General features: G+C 44.7%; 1 protein-coding gene across 1 annotated transcript in view; it reads right to left on the reverse strand.

Annotated features, from left to right (window-relative positions):
• LOC124777686 (mast cell tryptase-like) overlaps window positions 1–25,499 on the reverse strand; it is a 126,501-nt gene that overhangs the window by 88,347 nt on the left and 12,655 nt on the right. The window lies entirely within an intron of this gene.

A 25,499-nucleotide genomic window follows, 5' to 3' on the forward strand; every position in this document is an offset into this window, starting at 1 on the left:
GTGGTGGTTCATTGTCGCCATGCACTTCCACTAGATCACAACTCAGCATGGCTCGATGCAGCATTGTTCCCCTTCAAATGCAGAACATGGATCACAAGTTTGTGATTGGAGTCCGACATTTTGTTTTGGATCTTGTAGCAGCGTGATACGGTACTGGGATATTGTGATTTCTGTGTGTACCAGGACTTCTGACATGGACTTGCAAACAAACTAAAAATTAATTACGTAACCCTATTTTTTTTCGAGGCCATAATCAAAACTTTATGACCAACCCTCGTACAGTGGAACTGTTTCACTTCAACCAAATTTGCTCAATATTGTTTGACAGGGCTCGACTCCTTACCATTGTGATAATTAATTGATTGGCCGTGAGACAAATTAAATATAGTTTAACGATAGCTTTAACAAACTAAAATGAATTTTTAATGAAGTCATCGGACTTTGTAGCTTGATTTTTCCCTTAACAGAAGTCGTCTAAATAAGCTTACTGTTACTTAACCCGATATTAACATAAGCGGTACTCTTTGACGACAGATAGCCTACCCCAGATATACACTCCTGGAAATGGAAAAAAGAACACATTGACACCGGTGTGTCAGACCCACCATACTTGCTCCGGACACTACGAGAGGGCTGTACAAGCAATGATCACACGCACGGCACAGCGGACACACCAGGAACCGCGGTGTTGGTCGTCGAATGGCGCTAGCTGCGCAGTATTTGTGCACCGCCGCCGTCAGTGTCAGCCAGTTTGCCGTGGCATACGGAGCTCCATCGCAGTCTTTAACACTGGTAGCATGCCGCGACAGCGTGGACGTGAACCGTATGTGCAGTTGACGGACTTTGAGCGAGGGCGTATAGTGGGCATGCAGGAGGCCGGGTGGACGTACCGCCGAATTGCTCAACACGTGGGGCGTGAGGTCTCCACAGTACATCGATGTTGTCGCCAGTGGTCGGCGGAAGGTGCACGTGCCCGTCGACCTGGGACCGGACCGCAGCGACGCACGGATGCACGCCAAGACCGTAGGATCCTACGCAGTGCCGTAGGGGACCGCACCGCCACTTCCCAGCAAATTAGGGACACTGTTGCTCCTGGGGTATCGGCGAGGACCATTCGCAACCGTCTCCATGAAGCTGGGCTACGGTCCCGCACACCGTTAGGCCGTCTTCCGCTCACGCCCCAACATCGTGCAGCCCGCCTCCAGTGGTGTCGCGACAGGCGTGAATGGAGGGACGAATGGAGACGTGTCGTCTTCAGCGATGAGAGTCGCTTCTGCCTTGGTGCCAATGATGGTCGTATGCGTGTTTGGCGCCGTGCAGGTGAGCGCCACAATCAGGACTGCATACGACCGAGGCACACAGGGCCAACACCCGGCATCATGGTGTGGGGAGCGATCTCCTACACTGGCCGTACACCACTGGTGATCGTCGAGGGGACACTGAATAGTGCACGGTACATCCAAACCGTCATCGAACCCATCGTTCTACCATTCCTAGACCGGCAAGGGAACTTGCTGTTCCAACAGGACAATGCACGTCCGCATGTATCCCGTGCCACCCAACGTGCTCTAGAAGGTGTAAGTCAACTACCCTGGCCAGCAAGATCTCCGGATCTGTCCCCCATTGAGCATGTTTGGGACTGGATGAAGCGTCGTCTCACGCGGTCTGCACGTCCAGCACGAACGCTGGTCCAACTGAGGCGCCAGGTGGAAATGGCATGGCAAGCCGTTCCACAGGACTACATCCAGCATCTCTACGATCGCCTCCATGGGAGAATAGCAGCCTGCATTGCTGCGAAAGGTGGATATACACTGTACTAGTGCCGACATTGTGCATGCTCTGTTGCCTGTGTCTATGTGCCTGTGGTTCTGTCAGTGTGATCATGTGATGTATCTGACCCCAGGAATGTGTCAATAAAGTTTCCCCTTCCTGGGACAATGAATTCACGGTGTTCTTATTTCAATTTCCAGGAGTGTATGTAAAAAGTGAATCTCTGGTAAAGTGGCAGGTAACGTGAATGGATAGAAACTAAATTCGGTTCACCAGTGAAGTTTGATGAGCTATTTTCGAACAGCGATCTTATCTAAACTACCTTTTCAAAAATAACTCCACGTAAATGCTTTTCTCACGTGACCGTTCGAGTAAACATTAAATATTCATTACCGTAATGTAGTGGAGCGTCCTAAATAGTCTCACCGACAAGTAATAATTCGTGGTGATTTCTGATTCACGGACAGTAGGCCATGGTCCAGGGCAAGTTTCTCTGCACAATGTTTCGTCCTTAGTGCTGGGGACATTCTCACAAGCTATAAAGGAGAGCTAGTTGATTTCCAATCTTAAAACAAACTCAACATGCCGAACTGCCTAAACGCAATGGCGGAACCGTTGAGTCGTGACGTCGTTATTTCACTGTCAAAGATTGCAGAGTCGCACTGACGTGCGGTAAGCAGCTTGTTCAGTAGAAGATTTGACGGCGTTTATTTTGTTTAGCACTAAGGCTTACTGCTGGTTCATTTCAGTACTACTTCTCTTCTGTTACAGTTGCTCCTCTGTTTTTGAATTTTTACGTGTAGTAAAACAATAGTATCAGAGAATCTTTGTTCAGGGTTTGGCTTCGACATATCGGCATGTCCACCCACGTTACCTCATCCATACTCTATGAGATAACAGTCGTGAACACACTGGAATTACATACCGCAATGATATATCATTGTATCCACGGTCAGAACAAGACAGAGTCCGCACTTAAACAGGGATCAAGGAGTTGTAATACGTTCAAGTGATTACGTGCCACCATTGTATCGAGCTTTTGATTAAAGTTTTTGTCTTCCTTCATATAATCAAGTATTAAGTTGCGCATAGGGAAGAAATAACAGCAGAATGGGTCGGTCAGGATGTAGACTAGTCATTGGATGTCAGGGACCTTTCAACATATCTAAGACCGCCCAAGTCGACTGTTGGTAATGTGACTGTGAAGTGCGAACACAAAAGAACAAAGCTAAATCATGTCCAGCCAGACCTTATGTATTGATAGACAGGGTCGTCGAGCATTTCGTACGGTGGTTATACAATATCGCATGAAGTCAACGTAAGGATTTACTCGTGAATTCCAAAGTGTTACTAGCAGTCCAGCCACCGCAATGTGCATAGGTATTTAAAAAGAATAGGGTTGGATGGTCGAGAAGCCTCTCATGAGCCACATGTTTCTGCAATCAGTGGTAAGCGACGTTACATCTACTATAAAGAGCAACACCACTAGACACTTCATAACTGGAAATGAGTGATTTAGAATGATGAATCTGATGGAAGGGATTGAGTTTGGCGAATGCCAGAAGGTTACCTCCCATCACGTGTGGCGCCAACAGTGAAGTGCGCAGGAAGTGTTGTTAAGGTGCAGAGGTGTTTTCATGGTTGGGAGGTCGTCCGTTTATTGCGCATAAGAAAAGGACAAATGCGGGATGCTATGAACACATTTAACAGCTTTGCGTATTGCGTGCAGTAGAGGAGCAGTTCAGAAACTTTGATTCTATGTATAAGTGTGGCAATGGACCCTGCCATAAGGGAACATCTGTGAAGGAATGGTTTATGGACAACAACATTCCTGAAATGGACGTGCCCACCCATACTCCCGACGTGAACCCAAAGGAACATCTTTGGGATGTGCACATTGACTTCATTCCAGCGCGCAACATAGTTCAAATGGTTCAAATGGCTCTGAGCACTATGGGACTTAACATCTGAGGTCATCAGTCCCCTAGAACTTAGAACTACTTAAACCTAACTAACCTAAGGACATCACACACATCCATGCCCGAGGCAGGATTATAACCTGCGACCGTAGCGGTCGCGCGGTTCCAGACTGTAGCGCCTAGAACCGCTCGGCCACTTCGGCCGGCGCGCAACATGGCAATTAGCATTAAACAAAGAAAAGTGCGAGGTCATCCACATGGGTACTAAAGAAATCCGATAAATTTTGGGTATACGATAAATCGCACAAATCTAAGGGCTGTCAATTCAACCAAATACCTAGGAATTACAATTACGAGCAACTTAAATTGGAAAGACCACATAGATAATATTGCGGGGAAGGCGAAACAAAGACTGCGCTTTGCTGGCAGAACACTTAGAAGATGCGATAAACCCCCTAAAGAGACCGCCTACATTACACTTGTCCGTCCTCTGCTGGAATATTGCTGCGCGGTGTGGGATCCTTACTAAGTATGATTGACGGAAGACATCGAAAAAGTGCAAAGAAGGGCAGCTCGTTTCGTGTTATCGCGCAATAGGGGTGAGAATGTCACTGATATGATAGCGAGTTGGGGTGGCAGTCACTGAAACAAAGGCGGTCTTCTTTGCAGCGAGATTTCAATCCCCAACTTCCTCTTCCGAATGCGTGAATATTTTGTTGACACCCACCTACGTAGGGAGAAATGATCATCATAATAAAATAAGAGAAATCAGAGCTCGAACGGAAAGATTTAAGTGTTCTCTTTTCCCACGCGCCATTCGAGAGTGGAATGGTAGAGAAGTAGAATAAAAATGGTTCGATAAACCCTCTGCCAGGCACTTAAGTGTGAATTGCAGAGTAACGATGTAGATGCAGACTATCTTTTCTGCTTTCTACTTTTGGGAAAGAAAGGGCTGCCACCCCTTCATACACATTCCGAAACCTGATTGAAAGTGCGTCTACCAAAAGCGATGATGGAGGTGAAGGGTGGACACACCCCATATTAATCTCCACTAATAGATGTCCGGATACTGTTGACGAGATGGTATACGCGCTTCACTTTCAGCTCCGCACGTCGCCGGCGCTCACACTCGCCGTGTGCCCTCAGCCGCCTCCGCCACTGCCCTTCCCGGTTCCGGCAGATGTTGAGGCAGAGGTCACTCTGCGTGGGCGCGAGCCGCTCTTGAGCCGCTTTCCTGGTCTGCCGGCCACGTATTGTACAAACAGAAAGCCTCTCAGCAGCAGCTAGCTAGTTAGGCCGAGAAATTGCCCGATAGCCGCTGGGGGCGGCCGCGGCGAGAGAGGTTAGACAGATGGCGAAGCGCTCTCCCTCGCAAACACGACTCACTCTCGCGAGCGTGACTCGTGGAAACGGAAACAGCCCGCCCGCCTCCGGCCGGCGCACACGAGAACGATCACACCCAATTAGCACCTCGCCGGGGCTATTCGCGCAGATACAAATCTCTGCCGGCGAGAACTGCATGAAACGATCTCAACGATGCCGTCATTGCAAGCTCTTAAAGGCCAACTGCTTATTCCTCAGTTTTTACAAAGTGCACTGTCGGCCGTTTAAACTGCAACACCATCAAGGATAGCAATGACGATGAAGATTGCAGTCAGGCAAAGTTTCTTATTCCTGGTGCATCCACATACGTATTGGAGCTACGTGATATTGCACGCAGACCCGGACTCTTCTGAAAAGTCGATGTGGCGACAATTCTGTGCCCATTATTGTCGTTGGGCGTACGATTGTCGCCGCTCCTATCCTTGCTCCTCCATCGAGGGAAGCCGCAACAGTGGTCGCCTTGCTGATATCCGAGACGTCGTCTGGGGATTGCTGCAAAAATGCCCATTTCTTGATTGAAGGTACGTGACGTGGCTGTACGATCCTGCACAGTCGAGTGAACCATGGTACGTCCTCTCGGGCGCTAGTCGCGTGGGGCCGTTGAGATCCTGTATGGCGTTGAGTGTGGTCCTCCTGAAGCCAGTGATTCCATACTCGCACGACATTCGTGGGAAGACGACCAACGCGAACAGCAATATCCCGGACGATAAACCGCAGTTTTCATACGGTACAATCATGTCGCTGTCGAATACCGACACATTAATGGTAGACGTTTGCCCTTCTTACACGACATACAAAATGACCTTCTCACACTCACAAACAAAGAAGACTCAGCTGCGGTTTCTGAATGAGAAACTCGCTGCCTAATATTGCGAATACACTTCATGACTTAATACGGCTACAAAACGTCAGCGGTGTCTGTTCCTTCGGATATGCATGCAAGTGCGAATATCCTCTCAAATACAGGCACAGCACTAATAGACACCGTAATATACAGACACTGCACAAATATAGCCAAGACAACACGACGAGAAAACTAAATAAGACTCTTCCTGTGCAGGAATCACATAACTGCGCGAGCGCTATGGGAAGCAGACACTGGGGCAACTGATACTTCCGGTCAGTCCAGGGATTGTGCTCGGATAGTCGAAGCGATTAACGTGACTCACATGAAGCGGAAAATCCGGGTTCGAGTCCAGGTCCGACACGAATTTTCATTTCTTTCCAGTAAATTGTATAGCTCCGGTAGTGCTGTATTCGCATTTTGCGAATACACTTCATGATTTAATACGTCTATAAAACGCCAGCCGTGTGTGCCGCTTGGGTCATGCATGCATTCTTGAAGTAACATTGCATAGAACTTTATAGAAACTGTCAAATACAGACACTGCACGGAAAGAAATTCTAATCGCTTGCATATCCAAGCATGTAGTACATCTCATGCCAATTTTACATTTGATGTTTTCCGCCTTCATGGTGTTACAGTTTTAATGGCCGAGACTGTATTAACACGTCCTCTTAGAATTTTCAGGAGCATTTTACGTCATGAGCCTCCTCCCCGCTTAACACCACTCCTACATTTAAAGCTTTCCCTACGTCGTAAATTTTGTTGAGTCAGCCCACCACTGCCTCGCTGATGTCACAGAAAAAATGCAGTGATTCAGCTCCTACTTTTTTTTTCAGGCGATGACGTTTGGTGAAAGACCCCCGGAGGGTTCTACTTGTACGTGGATGGCTGGTGGCTTTGCTTTATTAGTGGTACATTCATTGTAAAACAAATAGTGTCATCTCTGTTTGGGTGTTTAAGCATCAATTGACGTCGTTACCTGAGGACAGCGACGAGATGCAATAAAGATTGTGTATTTGCAGCGGAGTCGGCCGGTGTAACGCCAAAGTGTGTTGACCCTTTCGAGAACTTTTAACTGCAATAGTGTTAAACGTGCGTCTTATTTCAAAGCTTCCTTACATGATTACTGTGTACGTGAAGTGATTCCTTTCGAATACTCCGGTATTCCGCCTAAATAGTGCTATTATAGTCATACATTTCATAATAGCTCCATACCCCACAGACTTAAATTCCTCTCTTAATTTAGCCAGCAGGCCTCTATTTTTTGCAACAGAAATACAAAAAAAAACGCTACAAGAAAGGGTATTACTGCCAAGTTGGACAACGCGAGAATGAGTAGGTAGACGCCTATTTGGATTGAAAAAATGTGTTGTTGCTTGTGTGATGTTATTCCACCACCTGCTCCGAATTACCATTTCCGCTGTCAACACTATGTGTATCCATTGGTGTTCCATTGCTTGCGTCTTTGGGTAATTACTCATGTTGCTTGAAGAAACTGTTTTACCACTCCCCTTAAGGCTATTTCCATCAGCTGATGTCTGACGGGGAGTGTAGAAGAGAATAGCCGGCCGGTGTTGCCGAGCGGCTCTAGGAGGTTCAGTCTGAAACCGCGCGACCGCTACGGTCGCAGGTTCGAATCCTGCCTCGGACATGGATGTGTGTGATGTCCTTAGATTAGATAGGTTTAAGTAGTTCTAAGTTCTAGGGGACTGCTGACCTCAGATGTTAAGTCTCATACTGCTCAGAGCCATTTTGTAGAAGAGAATGTGGGTTTAACATCCCGTCGACAGTGAGGTTATTAGTGACGGAGAACAATCGCAGCTTGTAGAAGGATGGGGAAAGAATTACGCCACGTCCTTCTCAAAGCTTACATCTCGGCATTTTCCTTAAGTTCTAAGGGGAAAAAATCTGTGTTCGGTCTCATTTAGTAGCAGCTGACAGTAGTAGTAGTAGTAGTAATAGTATGGTTCAAATGGCTCTGAGCACTATGGGGCTTAACTTCTGAGGTCATCAGTCCCTTAGAAATTAGAACTACTTAAACCTAACTAACCTAAGGACATCACACACATCCATGCCCGAGGCAGGATTCGAACCTGCGACCTTAGCGGTTGCGCGGTTCCGGACTGTAGCGCCTAGAACTCGGTCACTCCGGCCGGCGGTAATAGTATAGTACTGGTAGAATAAGAGGAGTGTCCGCTTCAGAACATCTTCTTATTTACAGCCAGGAAACTGAAAGTACAACTAACTGCCATACTTTTCGAACAAAGAATAGAGATAAAATTCTGAGCAATCGCCAAACAAGAACTGGAACTTCTACCCAGTAATTTACAATTAGAAGGAAATTTCAGAAAGAGTAAACTTCTACCCCATTTGTAAATCTTCAACTGATAAATAAATATCATGTCTTTTAACAATAATATACCGCAGAAAGTTCCAGCAAAAAATCATGCTCATTAGGTCCCACTCGTCTACAAGAAAGGAAGCAGAAGTGATCCACAAATGTACGAAGGGAGTTCAATAAGTAATGCAACACATTTTTTTCTCGGCCAGTTTCGGTTGAAACAAGGCGGGATTTGTTGTGAGCCATCGTGAAAGATTCCCACTTCAACCCCTATAGTTTCACAAGTTACAATAGATGGCTGCGCTGTACGTAGCCCTCAAAATGGCGTCTGTAACGGAAGTGGGTTCCAAACAGAGAGATGTCAGTGAGTTTCTTTTGGCGGAAAACCAGAACATCGCAGATATTCATAGGCGCCTGCAGAATGTCTACGAAGGCCTAGCAGGGAACAAAAGAACGCTGAGTGGTTGATGGAGGCGTCTGCACCGGCGCAACGAGGTCGCGCAAACCTCCCCCATCTTCCGCGAGACGGCCGGTCGCACAGAGCTCGGCTACCCTCAGGAAATTTGAAGAAACGAATTCAACGCGTTCGTCGCCACAAAAATGAAAACGAACTTCTCTTTCTTCATGACAACGGAAGGCCTCACACAAGTTTGCACGCCCGAAAGAAGATCACAAAACTTCATTGGACTGTTCTTCCTCATCCACTCTACAGCCCGGATCTCGCACCTTCCGACTTCCATCTATTAGGCCCAATGAAGGATGCGCTCCACGTGAACCAGTACGAGGATGATGGGGAGGTCAATAAAAAAATGTCGTGTGACTAGGGCCTCCCGTCGGGTAGACCGTTCGCCTCGTGCAACTCTTTCGATTTGACGCCACTTCGGCGACTTGCGCGTTGATGGGGATGAAATGATGATGATTAGGACAACGCATCACCCAGTCCCTGAGCGGATAAAATCTCCGACCCAGCCGGGAATCGAACCCGGGCCCTTAGGGTTGACATTCAGCCGCGCTGAACACTCAGCTACCGGGGGCGGACGGGAGGTCAATGATACGGTAAGAGGTTGCCTCTGACGTCGACCATTAGAGTGGTACCATACCGGCGTACAGGTCTCCTAGAACGTAAGGCCGTCGCGTTGAACCGAGATTATATAGAAAAATATGGTTTTGTCGCCAAAAGAGTTGAGAATAATATGGTGTATTGGAGTCCAGAATAAAACCAATCTGTTATCAGAAAAAAATGTGTTGCGTTACTTATTGAACGCCCTTCGTATCGTCTAATATCCTTGACATCCATTATTTGTAGAACCTTAGAACATATTCTGAGCACTAAGGTAATGAGGTGTCTCGAACAGAATGACCGCTTGCATGCCAACCAACAACGATTCCAAAAACATTGATCGTATAAAATCTAATTTGCTCTTTTCTCACACAACATCTTGAAGGTCTTGTATTAAGTTACTTTCTTCGGAGAAGGATTTGACTTACTACCATACCTTGTTATTGAAAGTACGATTGTATCTGGTATCAAGAGAAATTTATGACTGTTTTTAGGTTTCCATAGTCGGGAGGTCACAGCATATTATCATGTATGGAGGGTCATCGGCAGATGTAGGAGTACCTAACTGTTTTGGGACGCTTGTTGTTAATGCGGAATATAAATGATATTTTAGACAGCCGGCCGAAGTGGCCGTGCGGTTCTAGGCGCTACAGTCTGGAGCCGAGCGACCGCTACGGTCGCAGGTTCGAATCCTGCCTCGCGCATGGATGTGTGTGATGTCCTTAGGTTAGTTAGGTTTAAGTAGTTCTAAGTTCTAGGCGACTGTTGACCTCAGAATTTAAGTCGCATAGTGCTCAGAGCTGTATTGTAGACAACATTAATAGGAACCCCACACTTTTAATAGATGATGCATTTATCTGTAATGAAGTATTGTCTGAAAAACTTTGCACAAACATTCAGTGTGATATTTATAAGATTTCAAAGTGATGTAAAGACTGGCAACTTGCTTTAAATGTTCAGAAATATGAAATCAAGCACTACAGAAAACGAAAAAAAACGTCATATCCTACGACTTTGATATCAACGAATTGGAATCGTTCGACTCACACAAATACTCGCGTGTAATAATTTGTAGGGATATGAAATGGAACAGTCACAGAGACTCAATCGTAGGATCTCACTTCCCGAGCACGAGGTCCCGGGTTCGATTCCCAGCGGGGTGAGGGATTTTCACTTGCCTCGAGATGACTGGGTGTTTGCGTTGTCATCATTTCATCATCATTCATGAAAGTGGCGAGTTTGGACTGAGCAAAGGTTGGGAATTTGTACGGGCGCTGATAACCGCGCAGTTGAGCGCCCCACAAACCAAACATCATCATCATCATCAATCGTAGGTAAATCGGATGGCAGACTTCAGTTCATTGGCAGAATATTAGGAATATGCAATCAGTTTGCAAAGGAGACTGCTGACAAAACACTCGTATGATGCATCATGGAGTACCGTTCATGTGCGTGGGATCTGTACCAAAAGGGCTAACATGGGATAATGAATATATACAAAGCCGAGTGGCACGAAGGGTCACACGCTTGTCTGATCCTAGGATAGAGGATCATGGAGATACTGAAGAAACTGAACTGCCACACACTTGAAGATAGATGCAAACTATCACAAGGAAGCCTAGTTAGAAAATTTCAGGATACAGCTTTAAGTGATGCATCTAGGAATACACGCCCCACTTATCGCACCCGCATTGATCGCACTAGTAGTGCTAGGTTAATTAAAGATCACACAGAGGCTTTTCTTTTCTTAATCCATCCTCCGCTCTCGATGCGTAAATTGAGAGGGAAAGAAGCACTAATAATTAGTACAGTGTGAAGTACCCTCTGCCATACTCTTCGCAGTTTTTTGCAGAGTGTCGAAGTAAATGTGGAGGAAAAGTTCTGGATGAAACAATTAAGTACCAGTGTTCAAGTAGATCTTGACTTTTTCCTCGGCGTCATGTAGCTACTCGCTTTTTCTCGTCAAAACCGAACTCTAGGCACCCGTCTTGACGTCCAGTTGTTGTTATAAGGGCTATGGAAAATCATATTTGTCACAGCACAGGGTGATTCAAAAAGAATACCACAACTTTAAAAATGTGTATTTAATGAAAGAAACCTAATATAACCTTCTGTTATACATCATTACAAAGAGTATTTAAAAAGGTTTTTTTTTTCACTCAAAAACAAGTTCAGAGATGTTCAATATGGCCCCCTCCAGACACTCGAGCAATATCAACCCGATACTCCAACTCGTTCCACACTCTCTGTAGCATATCAGGCGTAACAGTTTGGATAGCTGCTATTATTTCTCGTTTCAAATCATCAATGGTGGCTGGGAGAGGTGGCCGAAACACCATATCCTTAACATACCCCCATAAGAAAAAATCGCAGGGGGTAAGATCAGGGCTTCTTGGAGGCCAGTGATGAAGTGCTCTGTCACGGGCTGCCTGGCGGCCGATCCATCGCCTCGGGTAGTTGACGTTCAGGTAGTTACGGACAGGTAAGTGCCAATGTGGTGGCGCTCCATCCTGCTGAAATATGAATTGTTGTGCTTCTTGTTCGAGCTGAGGGAACAGCCAGTTCTCTAACATCTCCAGATACTGTAGTCCAGTTACAGTAGCACCTTCGAAGAAAGGTGACGCTGACGCCTAGTCAACAGCGCCTCAAGCGAACAAATGTACAACTAAATGAAACTTTATAGCTCCCTTAATTCGCCGACAGATAGTGCTTAGCTCTGCCTTTTGTCGTTGCAGAGTTTTAAATTCCTAAAGTTGTGGTATTCTTTTTGAATCACTCTGTATTTCACTTATTTCTCTTCGGATTGCTTTCTTACAAATTCGCTTTCACCAGCCCAATCGAAAAATCGAGTACTTGTCATCGATCGCCTAATGCCAGATTATCAAGAAACTACTGGAAGAAACTTTGAAATATATCGTTACATCCCACGACGATTACATGACTAGCAGATCGGATGCTACAGCCCTCCATGGCTAGTGCGCATGCCCGAGCCACTGGAGAAAGCCTCGATCATCAGAGGCGCGCATGCGCATCTGTGTCTCGGCCGTCACTTTCACCTGGGACTGCCACTGTGACACCGGCTAGGGTCAGATAGCTTGTCTGTCACACGGTGATGCAGCACGCCGATCAACCACCAGCGAAAGCGCTGCAAGAGGAACTATAAGTCGTCCAGCCAGTATATGCAAATCTCTGTTGGAATGATACTGTGATACAGCCGCGTCACCACGTGGGGCTGCTCCATGGTGAAACTGTGGCTCTCGTGCGCTGGAGCAGCTGGAATGAAATCCCGTTCTGGCGCCCTTACAACACTACAACAGCGTTATTGTGATAGATCATAAAATATTTTTGTTGAAGAATATCTCTTTTACGACGTTTTCCGGAAATACAGCGGCCAAACACGTTTTAGTTTATTCGAAAATTATCAGTTGTCTGTTTTCCGTTCCAGGCAGGTGTCAAGAATTTCGCCACATCACACACACTACATATTAAACACGCAAACTGACCAATGATTGTTCTTTGAAATAAACTCGTTTAGTCTAAGCAAAGACCTACTGCATTTGCGGAATACATAATATACAAAATCTTCCTTGTGGCATAAAACCATAAAAACAAAAATTCCATGGTCGTTCAAGCGTCACACACCCTTAAAGTTTCTTTCTTCAATAACAACAAACGGAGGTTCGGGTTTATCGCCCACGACGCAGACGTTAGATACAGATAGCAATCTCTGTTCGGACAAGGTTGGCGCTCAGGAAGAATGATTGTCAGTGAACTCTGTGTGAGTTCTAATTTCTCTAATTCACGAGACGTATGTCGGAGGAAGTGGAAATGGAAATGTCGTGTGGCTAGGGCCTCCCGTCGGGTAGACCGTTCGCCTGGTGCAGGTCTTTCGATTTGACGCCACTTCGGCGACCTGCGCGTCGATGGGGATGAAATGATGATGATTAGGACAACACAACACCCAGTCCCTGAGCGGATAAAATCTCCGACCCAGCCGGGAATCGAACCCGGGCCCTTAGGATTGACAGTCTGTCACGCTGACCACTCAGCTACCGGGGCGGACTCGGAGGAAGTGATATGTTGTTTGACTCTTCCCAGAATGTACTCTCTAAAAATTTCAACAGTAAACATCTTCGTAATGCACAACGCCTCTCTTGCAGTGTCTGTCACCGAAGTTTGTTGAGCATCTCGGTAAAGGCCTCCGTAATCGATCAAACATTTTGTCAAACTTAATTAAGTTTTCATAGTATGAAGGCTTTCACGACCGGATGACATATCTTCTGGTAAACCTTGCGGGATGTAAGGTCGTGGTCCATGAAACTCTTCAGCTCCTAACGTTTCGTCCAGTGCTTCGCTGGACATCTTCAGAGGGGTGTTTCTCCTCCGGTGAGTCTTGCCGACTGACGGGTCGGACGTCTGAGAGCGACTTATGTATCGTAGAAAGTGGGCGTGACCAGAGTTACACGTGATATGCAGAGATAACCTTTGTCAGAGATAAAACTTAACTATCGATCGTAATGTACTCAAGGTACATAAGAAGGACCTTCCTCTGAGACCGATTGTTAGTGCTATCAATTCTCCTACGTACGAAATAGCAAGATATCTAGCAACTCGTTTACATCCATATTTAGGAAAAACGGACTCATATATAAAGGACTCACGTCATTTTATAGAGAAAATTGAAGGTTTAATTCTGACTCCTGAAGATATTTTAGTAAGTTTCGATGTAGTATCTTTATTTACTATGATTCCAGTTAATGAAGTTATGGATTTTATAACGGATATTTTTCCAGAAGATCTGACTGCTCTTTTCAGACACTGTCTTACTTCCAGTCATTTCCAGTGGAATAATGAGTTTTACGAACAACTTAATGGCGTAGCAATGGGTAACCCATTGGGTCCTGCAGTAGCTAATTTCTACATGGAGAAATTCGAACAGTCAGCCTTGGAGAAAGCAGATAAGAAACCATCTCGCTGGTATCGGTATGTAGACGATACATTTGTGGTCTGGCCACATGGTAGAGAAGCCTTAGACGAATTTTTTGATTACCTTAATAATATAAATCCAAGAATCCAGTTTACCATGGAGAGAGAAAATGATAACAAAATACCGTTTTTGGATGTTTTAGTTATGAGACAGACGGATGGAAGCTTGAAACAACAGATTTTTAGAAAAATAACGCACACAGACAGATACTTACATAAAAACTCTAACCACCATCCAAAGCAAAAAAGAGGTGTGATTACAAGTCTCGTTGACAGAGCCAGACGGATTTGCACGCCAGAGTATCTAGACGACGAATTAAAACATCTGAAGCACGCTTTTGAGAAAAATGGCTACTCAAAGAAAGAAGTAAGCAGAATTCTGCACCCAAACAACAAAAAGCTTAAGGACAAGTCCGGAAAACGATGGAAGAATACAGTCTCTCTCCCTTTTATAAAGAAAGTAACGGATCAGATTGGAAAGATTTTAAGTAAACATGATATTAGACCTGTTTTTAGACCAACGAAGAAAATTTGTCATGTTCTTCGGTCTGTAAAAGATAAACGCGCTCCTCTATCAGCCAGTGGCGTATATAATATTCCGTGTACATGTGGTAAAGTTTATGTTGGAACAACAAAAAGAAGCGTAAATACACGGTTAAAAGAACACAGAAGTCTTTGCCGATTAGGAAAAACAGATAAATCGGCTGTAGCAGAACACGCTTTTCAGCCAGGAAATCATCAAGTGAAGTTTTCCGAAACAAAAATTTTATCTACGACGACGAACTATTACCCACGGCTTTGCAGAGAAGCAATTGAAATATATAAACATAGGGATAATTTCAATCGGAAAGAAGAGACCATGAAACTTAGTGATATTTGGACAGTAGCACTACAGAATTGCTAGACAGTTTTATCCGTGACAAGATTACGATCGATAGTTAAGTTTTATCTCTGACAAAGGTTATCTCTGCATATCACGTGTAACTCTGGTCACGCCCACTTTCTACGATACATAAGTCGCTCTCAGACGTCCGACCCGTCAGTCGGCAAGACTCACCGGAGGAGAAACACCCCTCTGAAGATGTCCAGCGAAGCACTGGACGAAACGTTAGGAGCTGAAGAGTTTCATGGACCACGACCTTACATCCCGCAAGGTTTAATTAAGTTTGCCAAATATTTGATAGTGCACAGTGCAATTTGACGTGTTTGTCAAGCATAGATCGCGTTTTACGTCTTTGAGAGAAATTTTGACTCATAAGTTTGGCAAGATGGCGGACGTTGTTTGTGTTTAGTGAAAAAATGTTTTATTACTATTTATCTCACTTTATCGTGAGTTTTCACGACTATGGAAACTATCAAGGACAAAAACAAAGCCGGCCGGGGTGGCCAAGCGGTTCTAGGCGCTACAGTCGAACTGCGCCACCGCTAAGGTCGCAGGTTCGAATCCTGCCTCGGGCCTGGATGTGTGTGATGTCCTTAGGTTAGATTTAAGTAGTTCTAAGTTCTATGGGACTGATTGCCTCAGAAGTTAAGTCCCATGGTGCTCAGAGCCATTGAACCATTCCACTTTCGGTCGTTGCGGACTGAACGTTAAACTCCTTTTTATATTTTAAAGATTAAAAACTGTCTTGATCGCAACTTTTTAATTTTATTGGAGTGACCGGTTTCGACTCTATTTACGAACCATCTTCAGACTCCAGAACGGTGGGTGGACTCCGTGGAGCAAATTGCGCCGACCCTCGACGCGTTTATAAGTCCTCAGTTCCTTTTTTTATTCATTCGTCTTGTAGTTTGAATACAAGTGTATACACAATTGATCCGATGTGTCTATAGAGATGCTGTCAATAGCAGCACTACTTATTATTGTAACTCTTGTAATCAATTGTATGAAGGAGAACTAGATTATATGAAATGACAAGAGGCTTGTGTATAACCATGTAATGGCCTTGTCCTGAACATCTAAATTAAAATGTCCTCTTAGCATTACAATAGGAACTTACGCCATTGTGTTTAGAAGCTAAAAGCTTTAATAATGTGTATAAATATCTCTTAAGTAACTCAGAGTCACAAGGTGGAGCCCACTGTGTCGCGACTATAACTGTGAACTTTCCATCAATTCTACTTCTATAGCACAAGAACTGATAATCACTGCATAATCGGAGGGTATACTTTGCGTTATTTCTTAACATGAATGGCAGCTCCTAATTCCATTTAATTTCTAACAGTAGTCCGTGGCCCCTGGGTAACTATAAATTCCAACGTAAATCTCTCACTTGTGGGCAAAGCGAAACGAAACAAAACTGCACAACCACTCTTGATAAACAGAGAAAAGAGTCGCAGCCACATTGCCACAAAGCTCTGCTAACCACCCTGGGAGCGTGCACGAATCGCATGCGATCCGTCAGTTTGGGATTTCCGTGTGTCGATCGCCCGTGCGATGGATCGCCAGTAGCTGCAGCACGTGAAGTCGGCGTTGCGCAGCTTGCAGCTCGCAGCTGCCTCCCCCCCAGCAACCTGCAGACGACCGACGCTTCCTGTCCGGCCTGTGGGCTCGCAGCTTTCACCGGCAGATGGCGGTTCGCCGCGGCCGTTACGTCACGGCTGCCCAAGGCCGCGCGGTGTCGCGCACGTGCAAGTCGCGCTCCACGTGGGCCGGTGTTTACCTTGCCTCATACTGCCACGGCCAATCACTTAACGATATTTTGTTTATGTTTCTATAGCAACGTGCTGCCGTTGCTCTAGGCGACTATTGTTGCCAGTCGGTACTAGCACGTCGTTCTTAGGTTGGCACCACCCCTGATGCCTGTCGGGTATCCGCTCTTGTAGTATAACTCTTTCACCGCGACAATGTCACTTACAGCAATACTCCAGCCGTGGGTCACGGTTTCCACCTATTGCTTCTGTTACTTCGTTATTTAGACGATGTAAAAAAGTGACATTGCCAGATTCCGCGCGATCTGAGTATAATGAACTCCGGGAGAACCTCCAAGCAGCGGAATTTTGTAAGACTATGTTACTATCTTCGGATCTTCAACTTTACAGTTCATCGAGCGGTCTAAGGCGCTGCAGTCACGGACTGTGCGGCTGGTCCCGGCGTAGGTTCGAGTCCTCTGTCGGGCATGGGCGTGTGTGTTTATCCTTAGGATAATTTAGGTTAAGTAGTGTGTAAGTAGGGACTGATGACCTTAGCAGTTAAGTCCCATAAGATTTCACACACATCTGAACATTTTTTGAACAGTTCATGCAATCTCCGTCATCTTTGTTTTGCATCGTGCCATATCACAAATGCATATATAACGATCATGGCACCCATTGTATACACAAAAAATAAGATTAATACGCCGACTGCCAGTGCTCATGCTTACACAACAGCTCTGGTAACATAGACCTACCGCAGTCATCTAAATAAACGCTTTATTAGCGATCTTGGCTGTTTAGTGGTTTCCCCGGAGTTAACGATATGAAATCGATGTGTACTTTCAACATTAACAGTATCTCATTGCGCAAAACAAGTGTGAACACAGGTCTGCCAAAAATGGCTCTGAGCACTATGGGACTCAACATCTGAGGTCATCAGTCCCCTAGAACGTAGAACTACTTAAACCTAACTAACCTAAGGACATCACACAGATCCATGCCCGAGGCAGAATTCGAACCTGCGACCGCAGCGGTCGCGCGGTTCCAGACTGAAGCGCCTAGAACCGCTCGGTCACACCGGTCGGCACACAGGTCTGCAGATTACAGGTACAGGTGTTGGGCACAAATACGGAAACACAAAAACACAACACTTTACTATGAGTGGAACGGTGTAGGAAACCTGTTGGCATTCGAAACAGTTTCCAGTCCTCCCAGAATAGATAAATATAGGCCTTGCACAGCTTTCAAGGGAATCTGATACCACTGTTCTTGCAAAATTGTCCTCTTCAGGTAACGATGATGGAGGAGGGTAGCGATCCCGCACTCTTCTTTGCAAAGGAGACCTCAGTGGCTCGATAATATTGAGATGCGGTGGCCAGGTGAAGATGCGACAATTGTTTCTCGTGCTCAGAAAACCAGTCCTGGACGATGCGACCTGTGTCAGTAGGGCCCTGTTGTCTTGGAAGGGTGCATTTCGAATGGGGATGGACCTGATCGGCCAAAATGATGACATAATCCTTGGGAGTAATGTGACTTTGCAGAACAGCCATGGGGTCCATGGAATACAGAGCTACGGCTGCTTAAATCATGATCGAATCCCCCGCCGTATTTAAATCTTGCGGCGTGAACTCGGCCAGAAAGCCGTGTGAAACGGGACTCGTCCTTCTGACCACGACTGGCACTTGCAACGTATTGAGGAGATTGCACAGGTGCCGTTCGCGGTCAAATATAAAAGCACAGCCGGCAGGCTTGACCAGCATCTACATTTACGTTCAAGCATTAATTTCTAACAGTTTTCTATATTTTTGTCCAACCATTGTATATGAGCATACAAATGGGGAGAAGACTGTTTCTTTCCGTGCACGTTCTGGAATGTCTGTCTTTCTGTTATTTTTTCTTAGTCTGTTTTGCTTAATAAATACCTGTGGTTCTGCCGGATCCACCTGTCGCTCCACTAACCGTATCAAAGCAATTGTTGGCAGCACGCACGATCAGCTTATCGAGGGGCGCCTTGACCTGGCTGGAATATCTTGTGTAGCCAGTAGAGACGGAGGCCCATCCATGTGAGCTGGTCTGAGGCAAGCAGTTGAGAAGTATCCTCTGTTACAGGTTGTAATTTTCTGGAATTCCTTGCCTTTTCGAGACTCTTAGTTAGCATGCTGCTTTATTCTCAGAGATATGCCTAAAAATACACTCTACGACAAAGAAAAGAACGACGCACAACGAAGGAATTATCCGAAAGGGACGGGAAACGGTAGATGTGACGTGTATGAACAAACAAAAGATAACATTTCAGAAAAAGTGAATAATTTATTCAAGAGAAAGAGCTTAACAAACGGAGCAAGTCAATAACGCGTTGATCCACCTCTGGCCCTTATGCAGATAGTTACTGGGCTTGGCATTGATTGAATAAGTTGTTGTATATCCACCTGAGGGATATAGTGCCAAATTGTGCCTAACTGGCGCGTTAGATCGTCAAAATAGCGAGATGGTTGGAGAGCCCTGCCATAATGCTCCAACCGTTCTGAATTGAGGAGATATCCGGCGACCTTGCTGACCAAGTCAAGCACGTTGGCAAGCAGTAGAAACTCCGCCGTATGTAGGCGGGCATTATCTTGCTGAAATATAAGTCCAGGATTGCTCGCCATGAAGGGCAACAAAACAGGGCGTAGAATATGATCGACGTACCGTTGTGCCGTAGGGGTGTCGCGGATGACAACCAAAAGGGTCCTGTGATAAAATGAAACGACCCCCCTGCTTGTAGGGCCGTACGACGAGCGACAGTCAGGTTCGTATCCTACTGCTGTCCGGCGTGTCTCCAGACACGTCTTCGGCCTGGAATCTCATTGAGTGGAGTAGAATTGTCTTCAGCGATGAGTCTCGGTTGGGATTGAGACGTCCTGGACACCAGTGGAATACCAGCCCGACTGTCGGCCCTCATACGGCCCGACAACCAAGAGTAGTGGTGTGGGCTGCCATTTCTTATCATAACAGAACCCATTTGATAGTCACACGAGGCACCCTTACAGCACACCGGCAAGTCGACGACATTCTACGCCCCGTTTTGTTGCCTTCATTGCAAGCGATATTGGGCTTAACATTTCAGCGAGACACTGCCCGCCCACACAAAGCGAGAGTTTCTACTAATCGTCTTCGTGGTTGCCAAACCCTACGGTGGCCAGCAAAGTCGCCGATCTCTCCCTAATTGAGAATGTTTGGAGCAGAATGGGCGGGACCTTCCAAATATCTCGGCATTTCGACAGTCTAACACGCCAATTGTGCAGAATTTGCCACGAATATCCCTCAGGATGATATCCACCAACTCTAACAATCAACGCCAAGGCGAATAACTGCTTGCATAAGGGTGTGAAACTCTTCCTTCTGAAATTGTAATCATTTGTTCGTCCACACGTGTACTTCACATCTACTGATTTCCGTCCCATTCGGATAATTCCTTGATGGTGCATCTTTTTCTGTCTTGGAGTGTATAGACGCTTTTCTTACAGTGTTCTTTGGGGCGGGGGGAGGGGGGTCTCGACTGTTTGACACCGCCCCTCTCCCGTTGGACCCCTGCCCGTCTTTCATAGAGAGTGTAAGTAGGCTGTTTAGGTTTTTATGTTGGTAATACCACAGTCTAACATAACAGTCGCGCCAGCAGCGCGCCAAGCGGCCAGTAACTTAAACTGTGAGCTCGGCGCGATCGTGAAAGCGAATAGTGGTTGTTTATTTTGATTTCTACAATGTTTTTTACAAATGGTTGAAATGGCTCTGAGCACTATGGGACTTAACTACTGAGGTCATCAGTCCCCTCGAACTTAGAACTACTTAAACCTAACTAACCTAAGGACATCACACACATCCATGCCCGAGGCAGGATTCAAACCTGCGACCGTAGCGATGGTTTTTACAAGCGGGACAGTTTGTAGTACCATAAATTGCAGCAACAACAGGAAGAAGTCACCACAGCTGTCTATTTTTAGGTGTCCTAAGGATCCTGAGAGTTATATACCATCATTTTACTAATTCACTTGCAAACTACACGTGTATTAATGGTTAATATTTCATTTTAGGAGCAGAAAATGGATAGTTAATAGCAGATGAGAAGACCTTATGAAAAAAGACCCAGTTTACCTGTATAAAAACATTAGGTTTCGTTCGCTACATTTCGAACAAAACCAGTTCATGAACGCATACAGTAATAAACTCGTGTGGAATGCAGTACTCACACTGTTTGATATCCCCAACAAGCTGCCTCAACTGACGATGAAGAGGAAACTGCCACAAAGATTCGACAATCCATTTAAAGCTTTAAAACCGACCTATGACAGAAGCAGCCAGTTCAGCTCTCCGTGTATCAGTGCCACATTCGTGTGAATCGTCAACACAGACCTGCTTTGACGATGAGGTGGTTAGATTAGGTGCAGTTATTTGTGTCTTACAAAAGCGTAAAAGTTTGGTATGTATTTCATTCTTTTCTGTTGTTAATCACTTCATTTTCCTTGCTTCCTTCGTGTGATGACATTTTGTTACCACCTTGTTCACTGACCGGTTGTTTGAAAGTTACTCAAATATTTGCTTTTGCATGAAATATAATGTAATCAGCTCATTATAATATTTTCAACATATTTCACCCAGTATTTGGCAGTTGCTTGTGCCACTTAGAGTAATACAAAGATGAAGGTCGTACTTGTGGCAACAGGCGACAATGACAAACACAGTAGGCCTAGCTGTCGATCGCTTTTGCATGTAGAGGTACATGTCTGTGCTTCTTACGTGTGAATCCGTGTGTTTGTATTCTTTTGATATCAACGTGGTAAGCTACAATTCTATCCAACGTCACAAGTGTTTCTTCACGAATGTGTTGTAGCTAGCCACTCGATTCATGGTTTTTGTCCATACTTGCGCTTATTTTAGAATCATTTTTAGAAACATATATGCCTTCTGATATTACACAAACCCTTGGAGGCAAGAAAATAACTCAAATATTTCGTAAATTACGTAGGAAATGGATGCAAAACAAACATTACGCTTACGACGCGTCTGATGTTCACCTTACTCGCCACTTGGAGCTCTAGTGTCGCTCCGTCTGTCAAACAGTAACAACTTATACAGCAGTGAGTGTCGCGACTGTTATGTTAGACTGTGGTAATACCACGTAGTACTCTGTATGAAAACCGCTGACTGCGCTGTGTGCAGTCTGTGGCTGGTTAGACTCATTGTTGGAGTATTCACTGGTGTAGCATTTGCCAGATGGATGTGAACAGCGCGTAACGTTGGGCAGCTGGAGCTGAGCCGCCAGCAGTGGTGGATGTGGGGAGAGATACGCCAGTTTTGAGAGGTTACTACGAGCGGACAATCTGGACGTGTGTCCGTCAGAAAAAGGAAATTTGTAAGACTGGATGTCATGAACTGATATATATATATATATATATATATATATATATATATATATATATATATTGTTGTGGATTGGCAGGAGCCAACCCACGGAGTTTGGAGGAGGCCGAAAGGCACGCTTTTAAGCTCATGCAGGCTGGCGTGAGGTCTGGAACAGGACAAGGAATTCAGAATTCAGAAAAAAGGTGGTACTTGGTGGAATACTTAACTTTAGTCCATTAATGTTGAACGTAGCTCTTGTCTATACATTATTTACAATATCAATAGCAACTGATAATGGCGCCTTGCTAGGTCGTAGCAAATGACGTAGCTGAAGGCTATGCTAACTATGCGTATTTTGTCAGTGAACCATCGCTAGCAAAGTCGGTTGTACAACTGGGACGAGTGCTAGGAAGTCTCTCTAGACCAGCCGTGTGGCGGCGCTCGGTCTGCAATCACTGATAGTGGCGACACGCGGGTCCGACGTATACTAACGGACCGCGGCCGATTTAAAGGCTACCACCTAGCAAGTGTGGTGTCTGGCGGTGACACCACATGTATATTATGACTTTTGAACACTATTAAGGTAAATACATTGTTTGTTCTCTATCAAAATCTTTCATTTGCTGATAATGCCTATCAGTAGTTGGTGCCTTCAGTAGTTAGAATCTTTTATTTAGATGGCAGTATTGTCGCTCGCTGTACTGCAATAGTTCGAGTAACGAAGATTTTTGTGAGGTAAGTGATTCATGAAAGGTATCGGTTATTGTTAGTCAGGGCCATTCTTTTGTAGAGATTATTGTACGTCAGATCGCGTTGCGCCAAAAATATTGTGTGTCAGTTTAGTGATGATCAGAATAAGTAATGGGAGAACTGTCTGAGTACGTTCAGTTTTGCTCAGCAGTTTGAAAATCAAATAACGTAAGAGTTTTTCCAGCACTGTCACTCTTTAATTTCAAAGGGCAAGTTTCATCTTTCTTTTCAGTCAAAGGGGACGTTTCAAGAGTATGAATCTGATGAAAGAATTCGCTTATAACAGCATGATGGGTCAGCTGTTTCCCAACAAAGAAAAACCCATCGCTGTGGTCGGTAACAGTTCACATAAAAACATACACGAATGAGCCGAAATATTCCGATCAACAGCTTATTACCGTGTTGGTTCACTACCTTTGGAATGTATTACTGCAGCAGTTGTGTGTGGCATGTATCTGACGAGTCGCTGGCAGGCTCTTGGAGTTACGTGGCTCCAGATGTCTATGCACAATTCACGCAACTCCCGTAAAGAGGGGACGCGGGTTGGCGCCCAGTAGCATCCCAGATGCGTTACATAGGGTTCAGATCAAGCGAATTCAGTGGCCGGTTCGATACGATGGCGCTGTAGGGTGACACGCCCACTCTTTAACGCCATCTTGTATTCATAATTTGTATGAAGCTCAGTGATCTTGTATCAGGCTGTTTACGTCTGCTATCTTTACAACACGTAACTATGACTACTCCGACTACTGGTTGCTTACAGTTCTGGGGTACGTGTCTTCTTATGATTGCAATGCTTTTATCGTATGTCTATGTTGAGTTTGTATCCCATTTTTACTGCATGTGTAGTTAAGCGATTTGTTTAATTTCAATAGATATGTGACCATGGCAAATGCCGACACACCTAATACTGGATTAATAAAGTCATTTTGCATCCAATCAGTGACTTTTCCCTCAGCGAACTGTACACTACATACATTTTTCAGCATGGTCACACGCCTTCTTCGTGACTTTGTCACGGTTACATTATATGCTAATTCTTAATTAATGAGAAGTCTCACAACGTAGACTAGTACTACCGTCATGGAAAATGCTATATATACCTTCACTAATGAAATATTAAATGCTCTGAGTAACCGGAAGTCACCCGTAGGGATGTTTTGTGATCTATCAAAGGCTTTTGACTGTGTAATTCATGGAATACTTCTAGATAAGCTCAAGTACTGTGGTATGAATGGGACAGTGCTCAGATGGTTTAAATCATACCTAACTGGAAGAGTGCAGAAAGTTGAAATAAGCAGTTCACATAATATGCAAAAAACTGGTGATTTCTCAAACTGGGGAACAATCAAGAATGGGGTGCCGCAAGGTTCGGTCTTGGGTCCTCTGCTGTTCTTAATATATATTAATGACTTGCCATTCTACATTCATGAAGATGCAAAGCTGGTACTTTTTGCCGATGATACAAGTATAGCTATCACACCCAACAGACAAGAATTAACTGGTGAAATTGTAAACGATGTTTTTTCAGAAAATCATTAAGTGGTTCTCTGCAAATGGGCTCTCATTAAACTTTGACAAAACACAGTATATACAGTTCCACACAGTAAATGGAATGACACCATTTAATAAATACAGACTTCGATCAAAAATCGGTAGCTATGGTAGAATATTCAAAATTTCTAGGTGTATGCATTGATGAGGGGTTGAACTGGAAAAAAACACACTGAGAATCTGCTGAAACGTTTTGAGTTCAGCTACTTATGCTATTAGGATCATTGCAAATTTTGGAGATATACATCTGAGCAAATTAGCGTACCACGCCTATTTTCGTTCTCTGCTTTCGTATGGCATCATATTCTGGGGTAACTCATCATTGAGTAAAAGAGTATTCATTGCACAAAAGCGTGTAATCAGAATAATTGCTGGAGCTCATCCACGATCATCCTGCAGACACATATTTAAAGAGCTAGAGATCTTCACTGTAGCCTCACAATATATATATTCACTTATGAAATTTGTTATTAACAATCCGAACGAATTCAAAACTAATAGCAGTGTACATGGCTACAACACTAGGAGAAAGGATGATCTTCACTACTCAAGGTTAAATCTAACTTTGGCTCAGAAGGGGGTAAATTATGCTGCCAAAAAAGTCTTTGGTCACTTACCTAGTAGCAACAAAAGTCTGACAGATAGCCATATAGCATTTAAAAGGAAATTAAAAGAATTTCTTAATGGCAACTCCTTCTTCTCATTAGATGAATTTTTGGATATAGTAAGTGGGTAATTCAAATAAATAAATAAAATAAAAATATTGAGTGTCATGTAATATTTTGTGTAATGTAATATCTTGTATAAACACCTTTTATTAACCTGACACATTCCACATCATTACGAAGTGTCATATTCATGATCTATGGAACA

The sequence above is a fragment of the Schistocerca piceifrons genome, chromosome 2 (assembly GCF_021461385.2).
Source record: "Schistocerca piceifrons isolate TAMUIC-IGC-003096 chromosome 2, iqSchPice1.1, whole genome shotgun sequence".
Lineage (NCBI taxonomy): Eukaryota > Metazoa > Arthropoda > Insecta > Orthoptera > Acrididae > Schistocerca > Schistocerca piceifrons.